We start from the raw sequence: 10,414 nt of genomic DNA on the forward strand, positions 1-10,414 counted from the left end.
TTGCCTTCCCTGAAGTTGTGGGTGCTCCATCACTGGAGGTTTTTAAGAAGCTATTCATCCAAAATGGTATAGGGTCTCCTGTTTGTGCAGGGGGTTGGACTAGAAGACCTCCAAGATCTCTTCCAATTCTATTATTCAATTCTTTGCTTTTTCAGCAACAACCATGTTGACTGAGAATTCTGGACATTGAAGCCCAGACATCTGGAAGGCGTTAGAAAAGATTGATTTACTCCATCATTTGTGGAGCAACTGCCTTGAATGATGGTTTTAGTAGCTGAGTGGGCTTCTTGCCTAAATTGTGCAGAGACAGCAGAAACCTTTTCTGGCTTTTCAAATAGTTATACATGTATTAAACAACTTTTCCTACTCTGCATCATAGTTGTCATCTTGGCTAGTAACTCTGGCTTAGGAATTAGTGTAAAATGCAATATGTGTTTGCTGAATGTTGGCATACTCAACCAAACCCCAATACAAACATTTCAAAATGCTCATGTCCATAACATTCCCCTTTCTCACTTATGTTCAAGTTGTGGCAATGCTTTTGATCAATTTAAAAATAACGATTGTCATGATTAGCACAGAACACACACAGAGAAAAATGATTTTTCTTTCTAATAAATGGCTATGAAGAAGCACAGATAATGCTTTATTCAAGTTAGCACAAGGATAAGAGGACTGAATAAAAGAGGTGTTGAATAATACTTTATGGGTAATACTTTAACCATTAAAATTAGTACAAAAGGGTTGGGTATTGAAGAAAAGATGAAAAACTACATTTAAGTAGATAAAACAAAAATGTAGCTTGCAAACTTTTGTTAAGACTCCTGTAAGGCTAAAAGTGATCAGTGGAGACAGACAGGGAACTGAAGGAATGATATAGCTTGAGGTGTAAAACATCACTACAAAAACATGAAGGCAGGCATTGATCATGAAGCCCCGGGATTGCTAAACACAAAGGGTAAAGGAAAATAAAATATTTATAGATTCCTTAATTTCAATAAAAATATCCGAAGAGGAACAGAGAAAAGAGACATTAAAAAAGAAAAATAAAATAAAATCCCACAACTTTTAAGAGGAGAGCAAAAGAAGTGATGGAACAGAGGCATGGTAGAGTGCTATTACTCTATTAATACTTCAATGATCATTTCCATATGTGTGCTGAATGTATTAACTATTTAGGTCCTCTTTGTGACATCTCTCAAACAATTTCATTAAATATGAATAACACACATTTCTTTGGATGTTGATAAATAAAGGTCTTTAAGCTGTGCTCTTTGCAGTAGGGTGAATACATTGCAAAATGTATTAAATCAATCATTTGTCAAAATCATGCTTCATGAACTCAAACATATGCTGGCTTTTTCTGGCTTGCATTCTGCTCAATGTCATTGTAGGCCAGGGGCTTTCAGCCTGGAAGCACACATCATATTTTTTTTAACTGACACTGAAGTATTTTACAGCATCGCATGGCTCACTGGTTCACAGCACCTTTTGTTGCCATTTACTCTGTATAAATAGCATCAAGTCTTATCAGGGACCAATATCAGCTAACTGCGTAGACCTTGAATAATTTCCTGATATATTACAGTTTTCATTAAATGCTGAACCTGGCTACTATTTTCTGTTCAACATATTGCAATCAGGAATGAATCATATTTGAAATTCAAAATGAGTTTGGAATCACCTGGTGCAACTGGGCAATAAAGGAAGAAAAACCTAGACTGATTTTGTTCCATTAGCAGAGGGAAGCTGTGCAGAAATCAGCGGGTAAGTCATTTTGTCCCTTACTAAAGAGGACTCCTGGGAATTTTTTATCAAAGGGTTGGCAATAGGAGGGCAGGCTTAATGTTTTTACCATACTATGTAGCGTTAATGAAGGTATTTAGAACTGTCTAAATAAGACATCACTGGAATACAAAGTAGGTTGTAATATGGTTGGTAAAGGAAGAAATACTATATGGGGGTTGTGTAGGTTTTGAAAATGAATGAAAAGAAGAACTTCAGAGCTCATGAATCTTTTCCAAAGTGTGCTTAGCTTTGATACACACACACACACACACACACACACACACACACACACACAGAGAGAGAGAGAGAGAGAGAGAGAGAGAGAGAGAGAGAGAGAGAGAGAGAGAGAGAGAGAAAGAGAGTATGTATACTTATACTAGACACCAACGTTCTTAACAGCCATGATACTAACTTAACAGCTGTAGTGATTTGCTTAACAACTCTGGCAAGAAAGATCATAAAATGGGGGCAAACTCACTTGACAACCGTCCACTTAGCAACAGAAATGTTGGGCTCATTTGTCATAAGTCAAGGACTGCCTGTATTGTTTTTTTTTTATTGAAAAGTTTTAACATACAATTTTTTCTTTAAAAAATCCCCCCTCCCCCTCCCTTCTCCCTCCCCCCTACCCCTCCCCCCTCCCCCCCTCCCCCCCCCGACTTCCCAGAGCTAAATACAAGGTATATAAGGACTGCCTGTATTGTTATATTAAAGCAGGGGTCCCCAAGCCCCAGGCCATGGCACACTAATGGGCCTTGAGCCATTCGGAACCGGGTTGCAGAAATGTGTGTGTGTGGGGGGGGAGATCAGTACGTGCACACATCCCAACGTGCGCGAGCAGCAGGCAAGCGCACGCACTTCCCCACTCCCTACTTCCCCACTTCCCTCCCTCACAGGGCCACAAAGCTAGAAAAGTTGGGGAACTCTGTATTATAACCAACATTCTTAATTTTGAAGGCAGTATTCCCTGGTGTCTTTTTGTCCCTCTACTATTATAGGCAGTTTAAAAGCTCACTGGAGAGTAACTCCTCTTTGTTTGCTCAGACTCTGAATTATTTTTGTTGTGTTTCTCATAAAATTATTGAGTGCTGTATTCTTTAATTAGCTTATATACCAGTTTAATCATATGCAAGCTTTATTGTGAAGACATCTGCCTTTAATAAAAAGGGGGATCTAAATATTTGGATAAAACATAGAAGTAAAATGTTGCAGACATTAATAGGTATTTTTAAGGAGAGCGTACAACAAAAAAATAAATGTCTAAATTGATTTTAGAGATTTGGCTCCCATCTTTCTTACCCTTTAAGTATTTAGGTAAGTGTTGTTGTCTTCTGATCTTACCGGTTTGTCTTTGTTGAAATGGACACCTGTTGAAACCATAAACAACAATTTTAATCTGTGTTTTGGATTTATGACTCTGAAATGGCTTGTATTTAGGATCTTGCATAAGTTTTTTGTTCTGAGTCTTAACATTCTTTCCCAGGATATCCAGGCTGGATGGAATCTTCCATGTGAGTTTTATGTACTGTATATGTTTAATTAAAATTTATATGAAGTAGATTGTTCTGAAAATTCCCTAATTCAGCTTTTTTTTCTTTTCCTTTTATCAATTTGATATACAGAAAAAATAGAGCAAGTCCCGTACTGATGGAAATCTCTCTAACAGGCCTCTCTGGATCTTTTTCCTTTGATTTCTTCAAGCTCTATTGGACAAACCCTCTTCTTCCTTAGCAGAAATAGACACAAATTATGTTGGAATGTATGGAATTGTACCATAAGAAAGTAAAAGTGTCCATGATAACTTCTAGCCAGACCACACACTAATCTTGGCCATCTCTGACCCTAGGAAACTCCAGGTCACAAAACAAAGAACCTCCTGAGCTATCAGCCAAGTTTGACCCTTTGGATGAAACTGTTAGGAAGTTGGCAGACACTAGTAACTCACTCAAAACCATTATAAATCCCCTCCTTTACACACACAAGGTGGTTGAGATTGGCCAAAGGTTGTAGTCCATTTGGGCACATAGCAGATATCACATCTATTAATAAAAAGATCCCTTCCACTGAGTGACTGCCACCCCCAGCCTCAATGTTAATTAAGCAGGAAGCCAGTTGATATGGTAAATGAGTGGAAAAATCCCTCAAACTCCCCACCAAATGCCCTCTTTGGACCATCCAGTTAATTGCAGTTTCCAATAATTTCTTCAGGGAGGGCTTTGTTTCTGAACAGAGAGAGTCTGACCAGGACAGAGGAAATGTATAAAGGTAATCACTTGACAGCTGTAATTACGTTGCAAACTTGGATTGCTGTACTTCACATTATGCTCTCAAATAAACTTTGCTTCTGCTCCAAGTGGCTTGCCCTGTATGTTCTTTGGATGACTTGGCCTGGTTTCAAACCCAGGACTTTCTTCTAACAGTCCAATATATTAGGTTGGAGAAAGCCACTTTAAGAAATAATTCTTTTGCTGTGCACCACACCCTTTACGAACAATCCACACAGATCCTTTTATATCTGTATGGTGTCTTTAATCTTTGTCATAATGGCAGTGAATTATGTGCTCTATTTACAAAAAACCACGAGTCGGTACAATACTGAAATTCCTGTTTGCTTCAGAAAAGAGCTTTGTCTATGTCAAAAATCCATGCAAAGGGAGCAAGATCCTCAGTGCTTGATTAATAGCATGCCAATTTAGCATACACCATCACCTAGCTCAAGTCAATATGATACTAGATCAACGCACAGCAGAGTGAAGTTCAAACATCCCCTTCTCAGACTGGCAGGGGAGTTGTCCTGATGGATTTGAATGATGCAGCATTTCAAAAGTAAAGTTTTTTCTCTTGTGGGCCAGAAGTCAGGCTCATGTAGATATTGTGAAGGAGATGTTTAATGGTTGATTAAAATCCCTGGATAAGGGAGATCTTCCTTCTAGCTGTAAACATACAAAAGAACAGAGAATAAATAGAGATGAACTATATGTGCATATTTGGAAAGTCCCTCTCCTTTTTCCCATCCTCTGGCAGACTCAGAGAAAAGGGCAAAGGTCCTCCAGTTATGTGAGGCTAAATTGCCCTTCCTTTCCCACTACCACTCAAACTACCAATAGTTACAATTAAGTTGCAATCACCTAGAAGAGGGGTGTCATACTCAATTTCATTGAGGGCCGCATCAGCATTGCGGTTGCCCTCAAGGGGCTGGGTGGGTATGGTCTGGGTGGGTGTGGCCTGCTGGGTGGGCATGGCTAGAGTCCGTATGACCTACTGGGTGGGCATGGCCAGCTCTACATCGTTTGCATCAAGGGTGCCTATGAGGGCCCGGGCAGGAGTGGGTCTCTGGCAGAAGGAGGGTCTCTGGGCCAGGGCCAAGGCAGTGGGGGCCGTTCCCTCACTGTTTCCAGGATGGCTTCGCGGGCCGCATGAAACCACTTTGCAGGCCGGATCTGGCCCCCGGGCCTTGTGTTTGACATATCTGACCTAGAAAGCACTAGGTTGGGCTGTTTTCTGGTTGTGCTGTGAAGAAAATGTCCATGCCTGCCTGCATATAAATGGCTCCAGTTTCAATATTTTTAATTCCTACGTAGAGCAGGGAATGTTCGTTTCCTGAAAGATTAGGTTGCTGTTCTCATCCAGAGAAAATAATGCCTACTTAAACATATTGAATCTTTAATTTGATATAAATCAGCCTTCTGTATTCTTTTTTTCTGAAATCCGTAAATAAAGGAAAATACACCACTTCTTCAGTTCGAGACAGATTTCATATGACCCTTTATGTTTTCCTTTCATGTGTTCAGAAACTACTCATCCTGGAGTACTGGGAATAAAATAAAGAAGCCATGAGGAAAATAGAATCCGTGGTAGATCACTCAAAGAACTTGATTTTTCTTTGGATGTATTCCATCCCATATATCTGGATTCAAAACATTGTGTTGTTTTCATTACAAACTCACCCAGAACTTTCTAATTATAGAATAATGGTAAGAGCTCTTAATGATTCATGCAATGTGTTGGAACAACAGCCATAAGAGCATGATTAGGAAGTGAAATTCAATGATAATTGCAGGAAGTTATTATTCCCAAAGCTAATGTTCTGATATTTATTGATTGTTGTGCATTGCAAATGGAGAAAATGAAAGGAGGCAAATAGGGGCTGGGACTACAGAAAGTGCATCTTCTGTAACCAGTGACACCCACCTCATCCTACCCCATCCTATAGTCCTGAAAGGGACTATTGTGCTATTTGAAATTTGGAATGGAAATAGATCTAGTAATCCAGAAGATTGTCAAGTCCCAGCTGAAAAAGCCCAATCTAGCAAAACACCAGTCATTTTGTTCACTAATGTAAACTTTCATTGAACCGGCATAGCTCTGAGGAAATGGTGGGAAGCAGATAATTAAAAGAGTAAAATCCTCCTTCCCCTCTCTGACAGTTCAGTCACATTGACCAATGCATCTTCTGATAATTGTTATGAGAAGAACCTTCAGTTTGACAAAACAACTCCTCAACAGGCTCTCAGCTCTCAAGGTGATAAGAGACACCTGTAGACCCCGAACTCTTCCAAACCTCACCCCCTCTGTTCTGTTGGCAATCAAGAAGAATTACAGCGGTCCTAAAGGCAGTAGATTTCATAGCTTGACAAAGATGTCAAACATGTGGCAGGGTGTTCATAGCACTCCCTCTTTCAGCACTCAAAAAAGGAATTGAGATAATCATTCATGCTTCGGATGAGCTACCCTTATAGCACAGTGCACATAAATAATGGAGCTTAGTGACATTGCCAAATTAAAGACCAACCATTGACAATCTCAAGCAACAGTGTGTTAATTGAAGTATTAAAACACTTATGGCAGGAAGCAAATAGTCTGCCATGCTAATCTATCTTCTTTCTAAGCAATTTATTGTTGTCTTCTAACTTGCTTTAGGCCAATACAAATGATGCTTTCTCCCCCTTGTTACATGAAGATAAATATTAAATCCTAATGAATCATGTTTCTCTCACAGAGTTACAACTATGTGAGGAAGAGTCCAAACCAACCTCTTTTCCCCTCACTGCCTACTAATAGTTCAAATGAAAAAATTTAAGAAGAAAGCCATTTCTGCAATAAGCCATGTCTGCCAGGGTAACCATATTGTCAATAGGCAAATTTCTCATTGTAGCTATTTTGTAATTACACCCATAACATGCTCTGATGATGTTACCTAGTTAGGGTAATGAAACGTCTGCAAGAAAACAAGGAAGCTCAGAGAGCACCAAGGACCCCTCATAAAATGCTCTCTACAGTCCAAATTACCTTTGGAGAGCTGAACATCAAAGGCTTCATTTGTAATCTGTATCAATCACCAAAGAGGATGACCAGCAACAAAGTAGAGAGATTCAATTACAGTGGTGATAGGGACAACATTGGAAGATCTGAAGGTCAAGACCGGGACAAGTAATCCTAGAAAAAATCCATGTGGTCACCCATAGTTAGCACCAATGTAATGCACATAATCAATCAATCACTTGCTATACCAAACTTACAATAACTATTTTTATCAATTCCACCCGGTTTGAAGTAAAGTGAGCTAAAGTTCCAGATGAATCCAGGTTGTCTATAACTGATAGTGGACTCCTGCTGGTCATTGCAAGATGCTGTTAACATGGCTAACTCTATACCCACCAGTCCTACAGTAACACACTTGCTATCCCTGCTCTAGAGTCTTCCCACCATTTGGTTTATTTTTATGCGTTTTCTCTATCAGTATAACTTGAAGCTTGCTTGATAAGAATTTCCAATCTCTGCCTGTCAGTGCTGAGTTGTCAAATTTCCCCCTCTGTTCTTTGAAGGATAACTAATACAGTAATACTTTGATTAGCTTCTGCCAGCAGGAAAAGCTTCACATTTTCATTTAAAACTGTTTTTAAAAAGACAGAACTGGTAAAAATATAGCAGAACTCCTAAGCATGGGTCACAGGAAAAACCAAGCATAGGAACAGATTATCTAGAAAATTGTCAAATGAAACATTTGGATGACTATTAAAAAGATTAGATAGTATCATAAAATCATTTATTGGACCAGAATGGTGTAGTGGTTAAGATATCTGAAAAGAAGTAGAGAGACCCAGGCAGTAAACCTTCCTTAGACATGGTCCCCAATTGGGGTGACCTTGAGCCAGTCACTTCCTCTCAATTATAATAGTCAAAAGGCTGTGTGACAAGCTGACTGAAAAACTAAGCGAATGCAGTGCAAAGCAGACACACTCTGCAGTGAAGCAAGACAAATGAGGAGGAAATGACAGTAATTATAAAACCATCCCTTGCTAGATTTTGAACACTATTGTCTAGTCCCCATGATCCAGGATTGTGGACATAGATGATGAGTAGTAATAAAGGTAAAGGTTCCCCCGCACATGTGTGCTAGTCTTTTCCGACTCCTAACCCACTGAGCCACCGCGTCCCTTTTGATGAGTAGTATACCAACACAAATATTTTGTAACATCACCCAGGCATCACTATGGTGGTATAAAGAATGTCCACATTAGTGAAGGGTGTTACTAATTAAGATGCCAGCTAACTGTTCCCTGTTTCCAGATATTCCTTCCTTTCTATTGCTGATCCTAAAGTCTTTGAACATTCTGGGATTATTCCCGTTAGACAGTTTAAGGGGGCAGGGTTTTTTTTAGATTTTATTATGCCTTACTTTATATATATATACAACACAAAGCAGTAAACATATTTAGCATTCCTTCTTCCTTCTCTTTTCTCCACAGCAACAATCCTGTGAAGTGAATTGAGCTGAGAGAATCTGACTGACCCAAAGTGACCCAGACGGCTTTTATGCCTAAGGCAGGACTAGAACTCATGATCTTCTGGTTTCTAGGCCAACACCTTAACTACCACATCAAACTGGCTCTTTCAGTAAAATAATATAATATAAAGTAAAAAATAGGATGGTTATAAAGAATAAAAATTAAAAGCAAATGTTGGCATTTGCCCAAAGGTATACTTCATGTGTATATGTGTTTGTGGTATTGTTTTGGTTACATAAAATGTAGTACTCATAGTGTGAATATCAGATAAGTGAGGAACGGTCAATACATGAAACTTTTCTCCAGCATGGAGATGGAAAAAGATTTCCCCGGATGATTTCTGCTTGAAATAAACTGATCAAGGACATAGAGATATACAAATATCTCATAACTAAGATTTTACTAATGATTGGTTAGAATTCAGTATTTACTTCAGTAGCACACTGAAAAACACTCTTCTTTAAGTTCTGGCTCCCTGGCAATATACGTATCCCCACTAAAATGTTTTTTTAAAAAAATCAAACATGCCAAATTCTTTGCAACAGGAAGTTTTGCAATGCAAAGATATGTTCGTAGCTAGCTTAAGAAGTACTTGGTAGAACTTTCAGAAACAATGAGAGCTTCCACCATTGTTTCCATACTCCTGTCTCTGAAATGAGCTTGAAATTAATAACCTGCAATTGTCTTTATTCCTATTGGCCTCAAAACATAGAGGACAGTGGAGCAACTTAGCCAGGATTAATTTAGCTAATATACGAACAAGAAGGTCTAGAGCTCTTACGCTCAAAAATAGAAAAGAAAAGAAACCCCTACTGAAGAAGAAGTAATAAGCAAAATCCTATCCTGCGCTGAAATGGATAGGTTAACATTAGAGATCAAAAATAAAACTGAAACGGACTATTATGAAATTTGGAACAATGTGTACAAATGGCTAGTGTTTAAGGGGGAACACTGGGATGAGTACCAACTGATTAGCTGATAGTTTAGAAACCTTTTACTAGCACTTATTACAGGACGGAATTGAAAGATACTTAATCACAATGTAGACCAGGGGTAGGCAACCTCGGCTCTTTTATGACTCATGGACTTCAACTCCCAGAATTCCTGAGCCAGCCAAGCTGGCTCAGGAATTCTGGGAGTTGAAGTCCATGAGTCATAAAAGAGCCGAGGTTGCCTACCCCTGATGTAGACGAATGAAAGAATGTTCACCAGAAAACTCATAGATGTTATATGCACATTTTATTACAATGTAGAAAAATTAACTTCTTTCTTCTTTCTTTTCTTTTTTTCTTTATTTCATTATATAAGGTAATAGGACGCGGTGGCTCAGTGGGTTAGGACGCTGAGCTTGTCGATCTGAAGGTCGGCAGTTTGGCGGGTCGAATCCCGAGTGCCGCGTAACAGAGTGAGCGCCTGTTACTTGTCCCAGCTTCTGCCAACCTAGCAGTTCGAAAGCATGTAAAAATGCAAGTAGAAAAATAGGGACCACTCCGGTGGGAAGGTAACAGCGTTCCGTGCGCCTCTGGCGTCTAGTCATGCCGGCCACATGACCACGGAGACGTCCTCGGACAAGCGCTGGCTCTTCGGCTTTGAAACGGAGATGAGTACCGGCCCCTAGAGTCGGAAACGACTAGCACGCACGTGCGGGGGAACCTTTACCTTTACCTTTAAGGTAATAGTAATAGCAGTGTTGAAGCCAGGGAAGTTGTAACATGTCCACTTTTGTTTTTAATTGAATATTCAATAAAATTTGTACTTAAAAAAAGAAGAAGGTCTAGAGCTCATTTTGAACTGATACAAAGATCCAGTGTCCTTAGATAACCAAGGAGTTAGTTGTC

At 39.4% G+C, this 10,414-nt stretch overlaps 1 long non-coding RNA gene across 1 annotated transcript; it reads left to right on the forward strand.

Moving 5' to 3' along the window:
- The first annotated feature begins 1,535 nt into the window (after positions 1-1,535).
- Positions 1,536-8,756, forward strand: LOC308659355. The gene is made up of 3 exons (XR_014024506.1): positions 1,536-1,767; positions 5,580-5,762; positions 8,538-8,756. It is a non-coding gene; the product is annotated as an uncharacterized lncRNA (long non-coding RNA).
- Positions 8,757-10,414: the final 1,658 nt, after the last annotated feature.

Source organism: Vipera berus (genome assembly GCF_964194415.1).
Source record: "Vipera berus genome assembly, chromosome: 1".
NCBI lineage: Eukaryota > Metazoa > Chordata > Lepidosauria > Squamata > Viperidae > Vipera > Vipera berus.